This window comes from Bufo gargarizans, chromosome 3 (assembly GCF_014858855.1).
Source record: "Bufo gargarizans isolate SCDJY-AF-19 chromosome 3, ASM1485885v1, whole genome shotgun sequence".
NCBI classification, from domain to species: Eukaryota; Metazoa; Chordata; class Amphibia; order Anura; family Bufonidae; genus Bufo; species Bufo gargarizans.
In genome coordinates, this window is record NC_058082.1 from 208,231,193 (window position 1) to 208,250,126 (window position 18,934).

Consider the following 18,934-nt stretch of genomic DNA (forward strand, 5'->3'; position numbering starts at 1 on the left):
AAATACAATTACAGCTATACTGTATATAAACTGCTGTGAGTAGTGATATACTAAGAGCTAATTTTAGAAAGTATTAAATCAGATTTTCTAAGCCACATGTCCCCTAGTAATCCACCTATTTCTGGGAATTTCCCATTGCAGTTAATATTATTTGTTATTGCATTAACACATTTACATCTGTAAGAAGTGAATTTATATGGCAGGCATCTCCAAAATTAGATCAAAGTGCTTTAACAATGAGAGATATATATCTATACATATATTTATATCACCAGCGGCCAATTTATTATGAGCAGTAGGACATATGTGTGGCATACTTCTCTGCTCCCTGCTACTTCGTTCTGGCTCCCTGTATTACACCTGTTGACGAGGCCTTTTTATTTTTGTTAGCATCTTAGTCCCTTCAAGATCATGTGATTTTCCATTTTTGCGTTTTTGTTTTTTACTCTCTGCTGTCCCGAAACCATAACTTTAACATAACTGTTCACATAGATGCATGAGAGCTTGTTTTTGCAGGACAAGTTGCCCCCTTTTAGTGTCACAGTTTAATATTGCATACAATGTAGTGGGAAGCTGGAAAACAACATTTAAATAAATGCAATTCTGTCGTACTTTTATGGGTTTCATTTTTAAGGCATTCCCTATATGGTAAAATTTACTTGTTACCTTCATTCTCCAGTTCTGTACAATGACAGCGATACCACATTTATATAGTTTTTTTGTGTTTTAATACAAAAAAAAAATTACTTTGGGGCAAATACATTTTTTATGTGCATCACCATATTCTGACCCCCATAACTTTTTAATATTTCTGTCTATGGAACTGTGTGAGGGCTCATTTGATGGGCGATTGTAGTTTTTATTGATACTATTCTGCAGTGTGCATGCCTTTTTCATCACTTTTATTTTATTTTTTTATTTTTGGGGAGGTGATGCGATAAAAAAATGGGGAATTGCTCATTTTGATTTTTCTTTCATGGTCACAACATGGGATAAATAAATTTATATTTTAATTAATTTGGTTTGGGAATTTTGGGACACGGCAATACCGCTGATCTTTATTTTTGTATTTTCTATTTAATATTGGGGAAAAAAGATGATTTAAATTTTTTTTTTATATATATATATATTTTTTTTTACTTATTTTTTTACTTATTTTTCATTTTTTTAAATCCTAGGGGACTTTAACATGCAGTCGTCGTAAACTGCAATTATTTACTAATACAGTAACTTTTACTTTTTTCACTTTTTTTTTTTTTGTCCCCCAGGACACTCATCAGATCACTTGTCCCATACACTGAAATACTTTACTATTGCAGCCTATAAGAGTTTCATTATGTTCCTATGGAGCCCTGCTACAGGCACAGCTCCATAGGAACATAGTTGTGACAAGCCTCGGAGCAGTTTGAAAGCCTGGGGCTGGAACAGCAAGTGAACGGCTCCCCAGATCTCGATGCGGGGGAGACGTTCGGGCCCCGGGAGTGCAGCGCTCCCAGGGAAATCCCTCTCAGATGCCATGGTCATAATTGAATACAGCATCTGAAGGATTAAATGACTGATCAGCGATATCCAGGTGTCAGCTTCTGAGGGGGTGCCATTTTTAAAGACTCGACTTCCTCAACCCACAAAACTCTTATTTTGTTTCTCTTAATGAGAGCAATAAACATGTGTATATATCTTTCACATTTGGTTTCAGAAAAAGATGACAAATTCTATTTGCAGACAGCAGAACAAAAAAGTGTAGCAAAAGCTAAAAGCTATTCAGTGTGGAAGAGCAGGGGGCAGAGACTTACCATCCAAAACAGGGACACTACGAGGAGTGTATTATTCATTTATTTCATAAGGGACATCCTGACAGCCACTGAAATGTTACAAAGAAGTAAATAAAAAAATTCCGCAGCTCAATTTTTCTGCTTATTTTCCATGTTGCATTAGCAATCTGTCCAGGTTTAAAGGGCACTGAACCTACAAGTTTCTGCTTATTGCTGAAAGATATTTGCACGATCACTGGCCCTATACATTAGAAGTAGATGTTAGGATACCAGCCCATATAAAGGAATTCTCTACAGTACAGTACAAACATGATTAACATGTACCTCATATCTGTCTATTGCTGTCGGAGACATAGCACTGGAGAACCCCTTTATATGACAGATAACCAGCTTCTAAACCAGCTTTATCCCTGAGATAATTGTGCAAACCGTTGGGTTAATTTTTGCTACCTGTTGATCCGTATGATCTGTTTGGTGGACCACAGTGTAAAATAGTGTTATGATTAGTCTATGGAGAATATGTAGTACTTTAACATGTATTTCACCTACAGTGTGTTCAGCTTCCCAATGCTTTACAGTTATGTGTATGTTACTTATTCTGTATAGGTGAACGTGTACTTTAACTTCAGTGGTAAAAAAGTACAAAATACAAAAGTTGCCTTATCTGATTTGTGCTTATTGTAATGCAGAGTTACCTCCCTGTATTACTGTGGGAGTGCGCATATGCGTCATAATAGAAGTCTATGGGCTGCAAAACGGATCCGTCCTCCTCTGCATAACGGAACGGATCCATTTTGCAGCCCATAGACTTCTATTATGACGGAATGAATAACGGAATGCCTCTAAAGGCATTCCCTCATAGAATTCCGTTATGGTCCGTGGTAACGGAATCCATAACGCAATTCTGCTTTTACCCCCAAACGAAGCATGAACGAATTTCAAAATATGAAATTCGCTCATCTCTAGTTATAGTCTTTATACGGCAAGTCTTTATAACAATCAAATATTGATGTTCTACCTCTACTAGCTCTGCAGGTCTTTCCACGTTGCTGAAGATATTGTTTTTTAACACAAATACATAGGATTTACCCTGTCTTAAGCTTCACATCAATGTTTTGTTTTCAATTCTTCTGATCCGTCAAAAGAACAGAAAAAAAAAAAAAAATAGATCCTTTATTTTTAGCATCAGTTATGCTCATTTGCATCTCTTTTAGCAATTTCCATCAGTGATCCGTTATTTTAGACTGAAGAAAAAGTTATTTGCGGAGGACTTTTTCTCCCGTCTAAAATAATAGATCTCAGATGGAACTGACAAAAATGGATGTAAAATGATCATAATGGATGCTCAAAATAAAGGATCTTAAGGATTAGAACGGTGGTGTGAACCTAGCCTAAATTGTCTAACTATGCTTGCATGGCTGGATTATATGCAGTGCTAGAAAGGAGGTTGCCTGCACCCTGCACCACCCAGTTCTTTTCAGTCCTTCTAAGCAGCAAGACATTAGACTAAACATATTTAAAGTATGCCTCCTACAGTATAAATGTAAAAGAGAACCTTAGAAAAATGTGGTGTAATCTGCAGGCAGCATGTTTAGAGTAGGAGCAGCTGAGCAGATTGATTATATACTTTTGTGGGGAAAGATCCAGTATACTTTGTATTTTATACAGTTAAATCTCTGCTCTTTCTGACTTCAGTTGTACACAGGGAGGTGTTATTAGTGATTGATAGCATTCTCTGTGTAAGTGTGTATACAGAGAAAGCTGTCAGTTATTAATAGGTGTACACCGGGGTGGTCTTAAAGGGGTTGTTTTATTTCAGCAAATGTCATTTATCATATAGACAAAGTTAATACAATACACTTACTAATGTATTGTGATTGTCCATATTGTCTCCTTTGCTGGCTTGATTAATTTTTTATTTGCATTATACACTGCTCATATCCGGGGGTTATGACCACCCTGCAATCCAGCACCGGTGACCATGTTTGCACACTACAGGAAAAAGCACCAGCATATGCGCACTCCCACAGTTCCAGCACCAGAGAGGCCAGAGCTTTTTCCTATAGTATGCAAACACGGCCACGGCTCCGTGGTTGCAGTGGTGGCCATAACCCCTGGAAAAATGTGATGGAAAAATGAATCAAGCAGTAAAGGAGGCAAAATGAACAATAGGGATCGACTGATATTGATTCTTTCAAGCCGCTAGCCGATAATTTATACCGATATTCTGTGAATTTTCATTTTTGAAAAAAATATTTCCTACACAAATCTGCTGAAAATTAATATGTTTATTGTTAACGTGTAGGTTTTTTTCTTGTAAATCTTTCTTTTTCATTTATAATTATTTTGGTGTTTTTTTTTATTTTTACTATTAGCCCCCTTAGGGACTAGAAGCCTTGTCCTATTCACCCTGATAGACCTCTAATCCCTTGTCCTATTCGCCCTAATAGAGCTTTATTAGGGTGAATAGGACTTCACACTCTCCCTGCTGCCCTGTGTATAGTGTACACAACAGCAGAGAGATTACTATGGCAGCCAGGGCTTCAGTAGCGTCCTGGCTGCTATGGTAACTGATCGGAGCCCCAGGATTACACTGCTGGGACTCCGATCAGAAGCTGCCACTGCCACCAATGAGGAGCAGGGGAGGGGACCCTGTGGCCACTTCCACCAATGATTATAATACTGGTGGGGTTGAGGGGGGGGAGGGGGCACTGCACCACCAATAATAATTAACCCTTAATACAGGAGGCGGGTACTGGCAGCAGATCAGCGGCAGTTAACCCCTCAGGTGCTGTCAGAGGCAGGATGTCGGCTATGCGATTCTGCTGCAGGCACCTGCCTCCTGTATTAAAAGTTAAAGACGACCTTATATAGGTTTGGACTTTTTTAAGCAGCAGGCTACACAGAGCGGCGCCCAGGGATGTCCCAGCACTTACTATTCTTCCTGGGCGCCGCTCCGTTCGCCCGCTGTGCGCCTGTGCCCCATTACCGTCTCCTGCAGTCCTGCTCCGTATGCTAATTACTATCGGAGCAATGGGGAGGAGACAGCAGCTTCTCTAGTGGGCGTTCCTTCTCCCTGCGCTGCGATTGGACAGCCGCTCTGTGTAGCCTGCTGCTTAAAGTCCGGACCCATTAAAAGTACTATCATTGGTGGTACAGTGCGCCCTCCCCTCCTCTGCCCCTTCTCCGCCCCTCTCTCCCCATTGGAGGCAGTGGCAACAGCAGCACAGGGGGGAGGGAGAGACTGCTTCCTTCTCCCCTGTACTGCTGAGGGAACATGAGCGCGCTGACAGCAGCGCGCTCATGTTCAGAGATACTAGACTGTGCAAAAGTGCAGGCCAGTATCGGAAAAAATTGAAATCCCGGTATCGTATCGATACCGGCACAAAAGTATCGATTGGGTATCGAAATTTCGATACCCGCAACAAACCTACTGGTATCATAGACCCTGAACACTGCTTACTTGGATTGACCCAGTCATTTTGCCAAAATCAGAACTGAGCAGCTCCAGCATGAGCCGTGCAGTGGAGTCTGCTCAATACAGTCTAGGAGTTCAGGAGTCCTGATATTCATAGGCTTCCCTTCCCGACATCCCCAGCTTTCGCCCTATACTGTGGTAGATACTGATTTTATGAAAACAGCTGGGTCAGTTCAAGAAAACGACCCAGCATTTTCATCAGGGCCTCTGTCACCTGGGTCTCTGTCCCAAGTGTGGGGGTTAGCTCAATAGTAGTGGGCACAGCAGTCAGAGACAGTGACACAATGGCACAGTTCACACAGGGGTTTGCCTGTTTTCTTTATTTTCGTCCACAAACAAAATATAAGACCTTTACATTCAGGCAAAGATACAAAATAAATTCCTGCTCGGCTGAGCACTAACTAAACATAAAATCACCCTTTTTATACGGGCGGCCTACTACCTTTTTGTTGCTTTAGCAGACTTCTGTAGCAATGGTGAAAGCCAGTCAGTTCAACCAGTCCCAACCCAGACATGCTCATAGTGCAAACCTTTATAGCCCAGAAACTAGCTTAGATCCATCACCTGGCTGAGAGCTCTATATGAAACCCGTTCTGGACAGGAAGGGAATGAGGAGCCCCGCTACCAACCTGCATCCTCATTCCATTAAATCCAGGCCCGACAACACCATTTACCAAAGTCCTCAGCAAACTGTTTTGCTAAGGCAGACCAGCTTTTCCTGGATTTCTGATATCTCACCCAGTTTCCTAGTTGAGATATCCACCTCCTGTAGCATAGTACATGGTATATGAAAGAAACCTAGGGGAAATATAACGATTCGCTACTACTTTTCCAGTCACTCTCTCACACAAGCAACAGAAAAGTGCTCCAGCTCCAGCGCCACTGCTCTGGTGGTCCCCACAGTACTGCAGCGGTGACATCACATACATCCAATTACATGACTGCTGCAGTCAATCACTGGCTTTAACAGTGACGGTTGCCTGTATGGCATGTACATATGTATCTAGCACTAAAATCAGTGGTATGGCGCGCTATCCTAGCAAAGTAACTCAACATCACCTCTAAGCTTTAGAAGCTTTGGGCACAATTAGGGTCCATTCACACATCCGGATATGTTTTGCAATCTGCAAATTGCGGATCCGCAAAACACGGATACCGGCTGTGTACGTTCCGCATTTTGAGGACCGCACATGGCAGCCCTGTGATAGAAATACAATTTTTTGTCTGTGGCTGAAGGAAAGAATAGGACATGCTTTATCTATTTAGCGGGGCCGCGGAACGGAACTACGGATGCGGACAGTACACAGTGTGCTGTCCGCAACTTTTGCGACCCCATTGAAATGAATGGGTCCGCACCTGTTCCGCAAAATTGCGAAACTTATGCGGACCCATTCATACGGATGTGTGAATGAACCCTTAAACTAAGTTAGTGGGATAATGCATCAGGTTTGACTTTAATGCTGGCTACATCTGTAACTGCTTAGGCCAGTGATTTGCTGCTGTGGTCACATGAATAATGTAGGTGATGTGATCACTTGCTCGTAGGCAACTTTCCTAAATTCCCATACAACATGTTAGCATGTTCTAGGTATGTTAGTAGAGTACAGGAAGCAGTATATGGATAATTTCTGGTTTGACAGGTGGTAGCAAATTGTACTGGGGCATCAAATCATCTGGTATTTTAGTGTGAGCACATTCTTAGCAGTTCTGGTACATCCATGTTGGATGTATTTTGGTGCATAAAGTCTGCAGCAACCGCTGGCAAAATCTCATAAGTTACACGCAGATTTTGATGCTGATTTTGCAGCACAACTACTTGCCTACAACTATAAAATGCTGCAAATTTGGCAACACATGCAGAACCAATACCAAAAGCAACCACAGTATGCAACAGAAAATCTGCAACATATTCATCCTGTCCGGAAGTAGCCTTTATGTTGCGGATTTTACCTATTGCAATGCAGAGTGTGATATCCACGGCAAAACCTGCATGTTAGGCCTCATGCACACGACTGTTGTGTGTTTTGCGGTCCGTAAATTGCGGATCCGTAAAACACGGAAGGTGTCCGTGTGCGTTTTGCAATTTGCGGAACGGCACGGACAGCCTTTGATATAACTGCCTATTCTTGTCCGCAAAACAGGTTTTATTTTTTTAGCGGACTCCGTGTGCTGTCCGCATCTTTTGCAGCCCCATTGAAGTGAATGGGTCCGCATCCAAGCCAAAAAACTGCGGCTCGGATGCAGACCAAAACAACGGTCGTGTGCATGAGGCCTAACTCACTGTGCAGCAAAATATGCCATCTGTGCCCATACCCTGTTGCAACTTAAGCTTATTTTCATGTCAAAACTATAGATTTCACCACATTTCACTTAAAAATATCTGTGATGATAGAGCAACTGTGAATTTATGTATTAGCGCCAAAACATTTTTATAGTTATTATGTGATCTGCATCATAGTAAATAAAGTGTAATGTTTTCTTTCTCTCTGCAGTAACTCCCTACTTAAGACCTGGGTTACATGGAGACTTTTTGTAGCGTAGCTGATTTTGTTGAGCATGAGCTGGAATACATGGAATTGTATGCAATCTTGTGGACTCCAGCTGTCACTCGAAGGTTAAAATCAACCGGTATTCACATTTTATAGATCAGGGATCAGCAAACTTTGTCACTCACCAGCATGCACACTTGCATAATTATTCCGACAACTCCTAAAAAAGTAAATAGAGCATGGGAGTTGTAGTTTGACAGCAGCTGAAGTGCCAAAGGTTGCTGACCGCTTGTATAGATGAAGAGAATGTATTCACGGCACTCACCAATGTAAAGCCATCACTTTATTTTGCTTTATACATGTTCACAGTCAAGTGCATAATGTAGGGGCACACCCCAGAAGGCTCCCTCCTTCTCCTGTGTTAGGCACAACAGTCATTTCGCATCACACATGACCTTGTGGCTCCTAGATGAACATTATAGGAGAGGGAGCCTTGTGGGTTATGTCTCCTACATTAAGTACTTGAGTGTGAATATGTATCGAGCAGAAGTGATGGATTTACATTGATGAGTGCCGCAAATATATTTTCTTCATCTATACCGTGTGAATATTACTTGCCTTGGACTATTAGACACAAACCATCAGTGACCTCCCTGACAAGCTCTGCATAGACACATAGCTGTAGTTCATCAGAAGAAAAACAGCATTGTAATCAGTTCATCGAAGGCACTGTTCCTCACTTTTGATGCTTTCTGTTAATATGAAAATTAGGCCTTTAATGCAATGAGGGTGTCACCATTGCTCTTGTTGCACCTAAGCCCGCTCATTTCTGAACTCAGCACCTCCATAGCTGCTTTGGTTGACAGGGCCAGGCAATGGCAAAGCGGCCAGGGAGGGAATGGCCACAGAAATGAGTGGAGCTTGAGTGCAACAAGAGCAATGGTAAAACCCTTATTGCACCAAAGGCCTAATTTGTCTATTAAAAAAAAATAGTATCATAAATTAGGAGCGGAGCCTCAGATCAACAAAAGAAAATCATCATTTTAATCAGGTGAACCACAGCTTTGTGTCTATGCAGTAGGATAGGTTGCTGGTGATTGATTCCCTTTAGAATCAATCAGTAATGCTACGAATAGTCTGTGTAGCTCAGGCCTTAATCTTCACTTAAAGAAGCTCTGTTACCAGGATCAACCCTATTAAACCAGACATACTGCCTGGTAGGGCTCATTATGCTGATTAAAATAGTACCTTTCTTTTGTCTGTATGCTAAATAGCTGCAGATAAATCTGCGTTTTCATTCATATGCAAATGAAAATTGTGAGCACTCGGAGGTGGGGCTGAATCATCTGAGCACTGCTATGTAACACCCCCTCCCATTCATTGACAGGACTAGACAGCAGGTTGAGGGCAGAGCAATATCATATCATAACTCACTTTTCTTCCATGTTTATCCCATAAGAAAAGTAAATCCCTTTCTCTGACAATAATGTTTTTGTTTTTTAGAAAGCTAATACATATTACTGGTTTCTTAATAATCATATATTGTGTCTGTGAATAATCAGGTAATAAGTTTTAGCAAAAAACAAAACAAAAAAAACAACCCACTATTCTCAATATAGTAAGGCCTTTTTATTATTATATATTATAGTATATCCTTTTATTTTGGGTTGAAAAAAAATAATCAGAAAAAAAGTGTACATCTCTTCTACACTGAACAAAAATATAAAGGCAACACTTTCGGTTTTGCTCCCATTTTGCATGAGCTGAACTCAAAGATCTGAAACATTTTCTACATACACAAAAGACCCATTACTCTCAAATATTGTTTACAAATCTTTCTAAATCTGTGTTAGTGAGCACTTCTCCTTTGCCGAGATAATCCACCCCACCTCACAGGTGTGGCATATCAAGGTGCTGATTAGACAGCATGAATATTGCACAGGTGTGCCTTAGACTGCCCACAATAAAAGACCACTCTGAATTGTGCACAGTTTTGCCTTACTGGGGAGGGGGGGGGGGGGGGGTTCAGAAAACCAGTCGGTATCTGGTGTGGCCACACATCTCCATCGCATACAGTTGATCAGGTTGTTGATTGTGGCCTGTGGAATGTTGGTCCACTCCTCATTAACAGCTGTGCGAAGTTGCAGAATATTGTCAGGAACTGGAACACACTGTCGTATGCGCCGATCCAGAGCATCCCAAACATGCCTAATGGGTGACATGTCCAGTGAGTATGCTGGCCATGCAAGAACTGGGATGTTTTCAGCTTCCAGGAATTGTGTACAGATCCTTACAGTATGGGGCCGTGCATTATCATGCTGCAACATGAGGTGATGGTTGTGGATGAATGGCACAACAATGGGCCTCAGTATCTCGTCACGGTATCTCTGTGCATTCAAAATGCCATCAATAAAATGCACCTGTGTTCGTTGTCCATAACATACGCCTGCCCATACCATAACGCCACCACCATGGACCACTCGATCCACAACGTTGACGTCAGCAAGCCGCTCACCCACACGACGCCACACACGCTGTCTGCCATCTGCCCTAAACAGTGAAAACCTAGACTCATCTGTTAACAGAACACCTCTCCAACAGGCCAGACACTATCAAATGTGAGCATTTGCCCACTCAAGTCGGTTAAGATGACGAACTCCAGTCAAGTCCAGACCCCGATGAGGACGACGAGCTTGCAGATGAGCTTCCCTGAGACGGTTTCTGACAGTTTGTGCAGAAATTCTTTGGTTATGCAAACCGATTGTTGCTGAAGCTGTCTGGGTGGCTGGTCTCAGATAATCATGGAGGTTAACATGCTGGATGTGGAGGTCCTGGGCTGGTGGGGTTACACGTGGTCTGCGGTTGTGAGGCCGGTTGGATATATTGCCAAATTCTCTGAAACACCTTTGGAACAGCTCTGGTAGACATTCCTGCAGTCAGCATGCCAATTGCACGCTCCCTCAAACGTTGTGACGTCTGTGGCATTGTCTTGTGTGATGAAACTGCACATTTCAGAGTGGCCTTTTATTGTGGGCAGTCTAAGGCACACCTGTACATTATTCATGCTGTCTAATCAGCACCTTGATATACCACACCTGTGAGGTGGGAAGGATTATCTCTGCAAAGGAGAAGTGCTCACTAACACAGATTTAGACAGATTTGGGAACAATATTTGAGAGTAATGGGTCTTTTGTGTATGTAGAAAATGTTTCAGATCTTCGAGTTCAGCAAAATAGGAGCAAAACGGAAAGTGTTGCGTTTATATTTTTGTTCAGTGTAAGATTTGAACCTAGGATCTCTACATGCAGGGTAAACCACTATACCACTAAGTTATAACATGATCACATAAAGATGCCTGTTTTTTTTTTCTATGCTTATAAGCTAACATAGATTACTCCGTCTTTATAGCCATATATTGTGCCTGTGAATAAAGCAGTAATATGTAGATTAGCTTTCTAAGCAGATCTCAGTGTGGCGAAGTTATAGTACATAGGGTATATGATATGTATAAGCCAGGACACAGCTCTGCCCTCAGCCTGATGTCTAGCCCTGTCAGTCAAAGGGAGGGGGCGTGCGCAGAGCTCAGGGGCCGTTACATAGCAGTGCTCAGATGATTCAGTCCCCGCCTCCTAGAGCTCTAATTGCTCATTTGCATATGAATAAAACACAGACAAAAAAATTAATAGTTTTTATCAGCATGATGAGCCCTACCAGCCAGTATGTCTAGGGTTGATCCTGGCGACAGAGCCTCTAAGTTGGGTAAAGTTCAGATTTTTGTTGTACAATTATTTGAATACAAATTCTGTAAAATGTGATCTAATGTGATCACTTGTTTCTAGATTTCATTTTGTGATATGTAAGGGTATATTAGAAATTATAGTGCTTGTTGTGATTGTGTAACCTTGATGTAGCCTTAAAATAATGTTAACTATTACATTGTTTAATGACACCTGGAGTAATCAATTGCTAATAAGAGTTTTGTACATTTCCTATACATTATTTTATTTTTGTATATTTGATGGATTTTGGTTCTTTAAAGAATTTTCTATGGCTTATTTGTGCTACACATCATCTGTTCAAGTCTGTGGATAATACTATGAGACATCAAAAATGTTAATTTGTACAAATAAATATTTTGTACAATGGTTTTGTGCTTTGTGATTCATTCCTGTGTGGTTATTGGAATCTTGGATCATTTTTCACATTCCACTTTAGAACAAGAAAAAAAAAAGGTAATGGAGTAATGAATTTGCTCTGTTTTGGGGTGATTTGTCTCCCAATTCATTCACATGTGGACTGAATATTACATTACAATGAAACAATTCACCAGCAGTACATGCCTATGTGGTGCTGTTCACCACTGAGCTCCCTCGCATGAATTATGTCACTGCCGTACTCAGTTTTAAACTGGTCCCAATGCTTTGTAGGGTTGCATCCATATTTTATAAGTCCACCTTTTCGTGCCAGAATGCTGAGAAAAACAGCTTTTAATCTGTATACTAATGAACACTAAAGTGCACTGAGGGAGGCCCAAGCTCATCAGAGCACCATAGTTCCATAGCTTTTCTGTCCTAGCCCCTTCCCTCACCTGTATGATTGACAGGGTCTGATTTGCAGGGATCTCAACTCTCCCGGAGGTTCAGGGAGTCTCCCGCTATTAGATAGCGGCTCCCTGACACCCTCATGTGAAACAATATCTCCCGGAAAGGTTTATCTCAGTCAGATAGCAGAGCAGAGAGATAAGAGAAGTGACAGGACAGAGTTTAGATTACAGGTTGAATTAACCCTTTAGGGTCAAATTGGCTTCTCAAGGAGATATATATGTTAAAGGCATCCCTTCTGTCTCATTCAGTAGCTATATAACTATTGAAAGAGATGTATTTTTTTTTTTTAATACATTTACACATTTAACCCTCCATTTTAATTATATTATTTACCCCAGTGTTAAATTCACACCCCCTGGATGCTTTAATCATATATATAAATATGATAATTTGGGGCAGGGTAATGATCCCGGTCCTCCACACCATAGAGAAAAGTGTGCAGATACTTCATATGTTTGGAAAATGTAATAAAAAGTTCGTGAAAAAAACCAAAAAAAAAACCTCCCTGAAATGAGAAGTGCACCTCCCTGAAATGAGTTTTTGCAGGTTGGGATGTCTGGATTTGTGAATCGTCATAGTTCCTGGCCCTCGAGTAATTATACAAAAAAAGCATTAGCATAAAAATGTCAGTACATTCACAACCTTTCTTAACATTTTTTTGTATAGTCTTCCACATTGTCCTGCTCAAGGGTTCATTTAAATATCTATAGACTGAGACTAAGTTACCTCAGACTCTTTCATAGACATTCACATTTCTGACGCTCAGATACAGTTACCGCCAAAGATTTGGAGGGTTGTTTTGTAGTTTTTTCTAGATAGAATCCAAGTCTAAACCACAGTGGCCACTGGTAATAACACTTTTTAACCTGCATCCTATGTTCCTGTAAGGTGGGTCATAAAGCTATTGACTTTAAAGGCTATGGACACCTTAAGGGCAATTGTTTTATTATTGCATTGCACTCATATTGAGCTCCCTTTCTCATATTAAGCTAGTCAATCCCTTTCTCTGTACAGCAATTTTCTTGTAGCAAGCTGTATACACTGTGTTCCGTCAGGAAACTCAGCTGACGGCTCATGTGAAGCCTTATCTCTGATTCCTGACAGCACATAAACATTCATTATAGCTCAATTCTCATCTTAATGATAGGAGTATGGATTATATAAGTGTTTATGAGGTGTCAGGAGTTCAGAGATAATGACTGACATAGCTGTCATCTGATGACTCAAAGTGAAAGTAAGACGCTCACAGCTAGGCTAAAACTTAAAGCGGTTGTCCTGCCATTTATCTTGATGACCTATCGTCAGGTTCTCCGGCACCCTCGCCGATCAGCTGTTTAAATAGAAGGTAGCGCTCCATGCGATAGCTGATTCCTGTTCCTTACACTGCCCGTTGCTTGGAAGATTCAGCAGTGCAGTGTAATGACAAGTACTTGCTCCATTCAATTACACTACTCCCCGCTACTTGGGAGACGATGGGCAGTGTAATGAAGGGGAAGCTGCATTCGCATGGAGCACTGCCTCCTCTTCAAACAGCTCATTGGCGGAGTGTCGGACCCCCAACGATCAGATATTTTTCTGACCTACCCTGACGAAAGGTCATCAATATAAATGGCAGGACAACCCTTTTAACCCTTTATGACGAAAACTGCTGAAAATTTCTAATGAAAACCAATTGAAATTTTTTTAATTTTTTTTACCCAAATGAGTAACATGCGATCATAAAATTCCCTGAAGGCCTTTAATGTTTCAACGTATAATGTATAACATACATTTAATGTAAAGATCACATACTATATGGATCCTCTGTACCCATCTGCAGCTTTTTATTGATCTAATGTTTAGTTGTCCACTTGTCACATCACATCACTGACTATAGGTTGCAGCCATAAATGAAGTGGAATTTTGACTTGCATATATTATACAACCCACTGAATTCAATGGCACCAACTAACAAGTTCTGCTTTCTGTATAACTCATTATCATTCATAAATTGAATACATGCACTTTGCATCTAAACGTACAGTATATTGTACTGTACATACATGACAACAGACAGAAGTATGGTGATTGTGAATTGCAATAAGATTCGGAGAAATGATCTCAGAAATAACACCCATCATTTTAATTGCAAAGTATTATCCTACATGTTACATAATCTGGAAATATATTCATAAAAGTTTCACCAACCCCACATGAAATTAATATTTGCCATTAAAATGCATCTGTCATCCTCACACAATAAAACCAGCGCCAAATGATTGTCTGATGTAGCAATATATACCGTATGACAAGCAAACCATTTCATCCATCTGTGCTCTTCTCCTTCTCAGCATATGAAATAGAGTGCTGGAACACTAGATGCATCTTACGAGAAATAGCCCAACTGTGTTGTACTGAAAAAATAAATTAATATTGAACCCAAGCTTTGTCTCAGAAGGCAATGTGATCACTGAGATGACAGAGACATACAGTACTTCTCAGCATCACAGTTTATAATACAGTATTTGTCATGAAATGAGACTCCAGGCACTCAGGTCACAGTTCTAGTATATCTTTTGCTATTCACATTAGCAGTATATATATATATATATATATATATATATATATACAGTGGGATGCGAAAGTTTTGGCAACCTTGTTAATCGTCATGGTTTTCCTGTATAAATCATTGGTTGTTACGTTAAAAAATGTCAGTTAAATATACCATATAGGAGACACACACAGTGATATTTGAGAAGTGAAATGAAGTTTATTGGATTTACAGAAAGTGTGCTATAATTGTTTAAACAAAATTAGGCAGGTGCATAAATTTGGGCACCACAAAAAAGAAATGAAATCAATATTTAGTAGATCCTCCTTCTGCAGAAATTACAGCCTCTAAACGCTTCCTGTAGGTTCCAATGAGAGTCTGGATTCTGGTTGAAGGTATTTTGGACCATTCCTCTTTACAAAACATCTTTAGTTTATTCAGGTTTGATGGCTTCCGAGCATGGACAGCTCTCTAAGTCACACCACAGATTTTCAATTATATTCAGGTCTGGGGACTGAGATGGCCATTCCAGAACGTTGTACTTGTTCCTCTACATAAATGCCTTAGTGGATTTTGACCAGTGTTTAGGGTCGTTGTCTTGTTGAAAGATCCAGCCCTGGCGCAGCTTCAGCTTTGTCACTGATTCCTGGACATTGGTCTCCAGAATCTGCTGATACTGAGTGGAATCCATGCGTCCCTCAACTTTGACAAGATTCCCAGTCCCTGCACTGGCCACACAGCCCCACAGCATGATGGAACCACCACCATATTTTACTGTAGGTAGCAGGCAGGGCCGGCTCCAGGTTCATGTGGGCCCTTGGGCGATAAATCCCAGTGGGCCCCCATGAGGCATTTTTTTTACATTGACATGTCCCCCTGTGGCTCCCACACGGTATAATGACCCCCAGTGGCCCCTATACAGTATAATGACTACTAGTGGCCCTTCACACAGTATAATGAACCCCCAATTTCCCCCCCCCCACACTGTATAATGACCACCTGTGGCCCTGCATTCAGAATAATAACCCCCAGTCGCCCCCATTCAGAATAATGACCCCCAGTAGCCCCCACACTGGGGGAATACTGTTTGGAGGGGGCTCTGGGGGTCATTATACTAAATGGGGGACACTGGGGGTCATTATACTATGTAAAGGGCCCTCACAGTATAATGACCCCACAGTGACCCTCCATTCAGAATAATGACCCCCAGTCACCCCCACACTGGGGGTTATACTGTATAGAGGGGGCACGAGGAGTTATTATTTTAATGGGGGCTCTGGTGGTCATTATGCTAAATGGAGGGTCAATGGGGATCATTATACTAAATGGGGGGCACTGGGAGTCATTATACTGTATAAGGGGCCCTCACAGTGTGATGAATGACCCCCCAGTGGCCCCCTCACATATCTATCATTGCTGGAGCGCAGGGGAGCTGGTGGTCCTGTCATTCACTAACCGCAGCTCCCTGCGCTCCTCTCCGGCGGCCCGCTGCAGCAGTGAGCCAGGCCTGGAGGAGAGAAGGAGATGTGCAGTGATGTAGCTAGAACTGACTGGGCCCCACAGCAAATTTTAGTACGCCCCCCTCCCCCCCAATGTGTGTTCACATCACGTTTTTCCTATCGGTTTGATGTATACAAATGTGCAGCACTCCACGTTTTTGTATCCTGCAGAGTCAAGTAAAAAATGCATACGTTAACGTATATGTTTTTTTCTACCATGGAACTGTATGGTGAATGGACGCCACTTTACGGCATCAGTCTGAGGCATCTGTTAACGCATATATTTTTGGTATACATTAAATGGATGGCATTAAATGGATGGTGAACCCAGCCCTAGAGTCAGAATAAGGACCAGTACACAGCGGAGCAGCGTGGCGGAGAGGGGAGGCCGCCATGTACTGACAGAGTGCTACCTGGTCCTGGTGGTCAGGGATGAGGACTGTGTTTACCAAGGATCATTTTCTACAGGGAAATACAGGGCACAGTATAATACACTAGAATCTATATAATATAAAGATATTAGCCCTACCCCCGAATAATAATACAATTAGGGGGTCATTTATTATATAGAAATACGTCTATATTAGGCATATTTCTGACACAGATTGTGGCGCAAAGGTCCTTAGCACCGCAATCTGTATCTTTTCCCGCTCATGCCAGGTCTAAAAAAAGTGGTGTGGGCAGGGAAGGGGATACAGTTATGGCCATGCAGTTATTGGATACCACCGCCATATAGTGATAACACCGCCATACAATGATAAAACCACCATACAGTGACCGGATAAAAGGGTATAAGAGGGCACAGTACAGGGAAAGACTATGGGCACTGCACATGGTGTGGTAAGAGGGCACAATGCAGGGTATAAAGGGGCACAGTACGGGGTGGGGGCACAGTCACATGACCCTGTGACGTTAGAAGGTCCTTATGGTGAATGCTGTTCAGATGCCACCATAATGAGAGGCAGAGGAGTGAGACAGGGGCCATGGATGGACAGGAGGGGTGGACACAGCAAGTAGGTTGAAGGGGCTCTGAGCGGGATTCATACAAGAAGTAGGGGCAGGAGGTCTGTGCAGGCCAGCAACAGGAGATAGGAGGGTGAAACAGGAGCTCTGGATACATGAGGGAGGAAAGGAGACAGCAGGGGCTCCATGAGGATGAGATAGGACAGGATATGTGGGGGGGGGCAGGTGTCATGGAGGCAAACTGCTTAATGAAACAGTAACACAACTAAATAGAATGAAGCAGCAGCAGATCTAAGAGTTCCCCCCCCCCCCTCCTTCTGTCCCACAGAGAAGAGACAGTCACAGTGCAGACTCACTCACAGACTGTCTTCACACTTCTCTGCTCCAGCCCTCCGGTCTCTCTCCTCAGGCAGCATGTGTCCTGTGTAGAGGGGGCGTGTCTGAGTCTCTGCAGCTTAGAGGGCCCACCAGGGGGGTACTGCGTAAGTGAAATGACAGCAGTGAGAGCTCCCATCTGTATTGATGGAAGTGCTCATAGCAGCTCAGTGGGCCCCCCCAGGAGCATTGGGCCCTGGCACTTGCCCGGGGATGCCGGGTTATGATGCCGGCCCTGGTAGCAGGTGTTTTTCTTGGAATGCTGTGTTCTTTTTCATCCATGCGTAACGCCCCTTGTTATGGCCAAATAACTCAATTTTAGTTTCATCAGTCCACAGCACCTTATTCCAAAATGAAGCTGGCTTGTCCAAATGTGCTTTAGCCCACCTCAAGCTGCACTTTTTGTGCTGTGGGCGGAGAAAAGGCTTCCTCTGCATCACTCTCGCATACAGCATCTCCTTGTGTAAAGTGCGCCGAATGGTTGAACGATGCACAGTGACTCCATCTGCAGCAAGATGATGTTGTAGGTCTTTGGTGCTGGTCTGTGGGTTGACTCTGACTTTTCTCACCATTCGTCGCTTCTGTCTATCCAAGATTTTTCTTGGTCTGCCACTTCGAGCCTTAACATGAACTGAGCCTGTGGTCTTCCATTTCCTCAATATGTTCCTAACTGTGGAAACAGACAGCTGAAATCTCTGAGACAGCTTTCTGTATCCTTCCCCTAAACCATGATGGCGAACAAGCTTTGTCTTCAGGTCACTTGAGAGTTGTTTTGAGACCCCCCATGTTTCTACTCTTCAGAGAAAATTAAAAGAGGAGGGAAACTTACAATTGACCCCCTTAAATACTCTTTCTCACAATTGGATTCACCTGTGTATGTAGGTCAGGGGTCACTGAGCTTACCAAGCCATTTTGCGTTCCAATAATTAGTTCTAAAGGTTTTGGAATCAATAAAATGACAACAGTGCCCAAATTTATGCACCTGCCTAATTTTGTTTAAACAATTATAGCACACTTTCTATAAATCCAATAAGCTTCATTTCACTTCTCAAATATCACTGTGTGTGTCTCCTATGTGATATATTTAACTGACATTTTTTATCGTAACAACCAACGATTTATACAGGAAAATCATGACGATTAACAAGGTTGCCCAAACTTTCCCATCCCATATATAATATTTTGGGCACACTGGCACTACACATTTTGGACAGAGAATGGAAA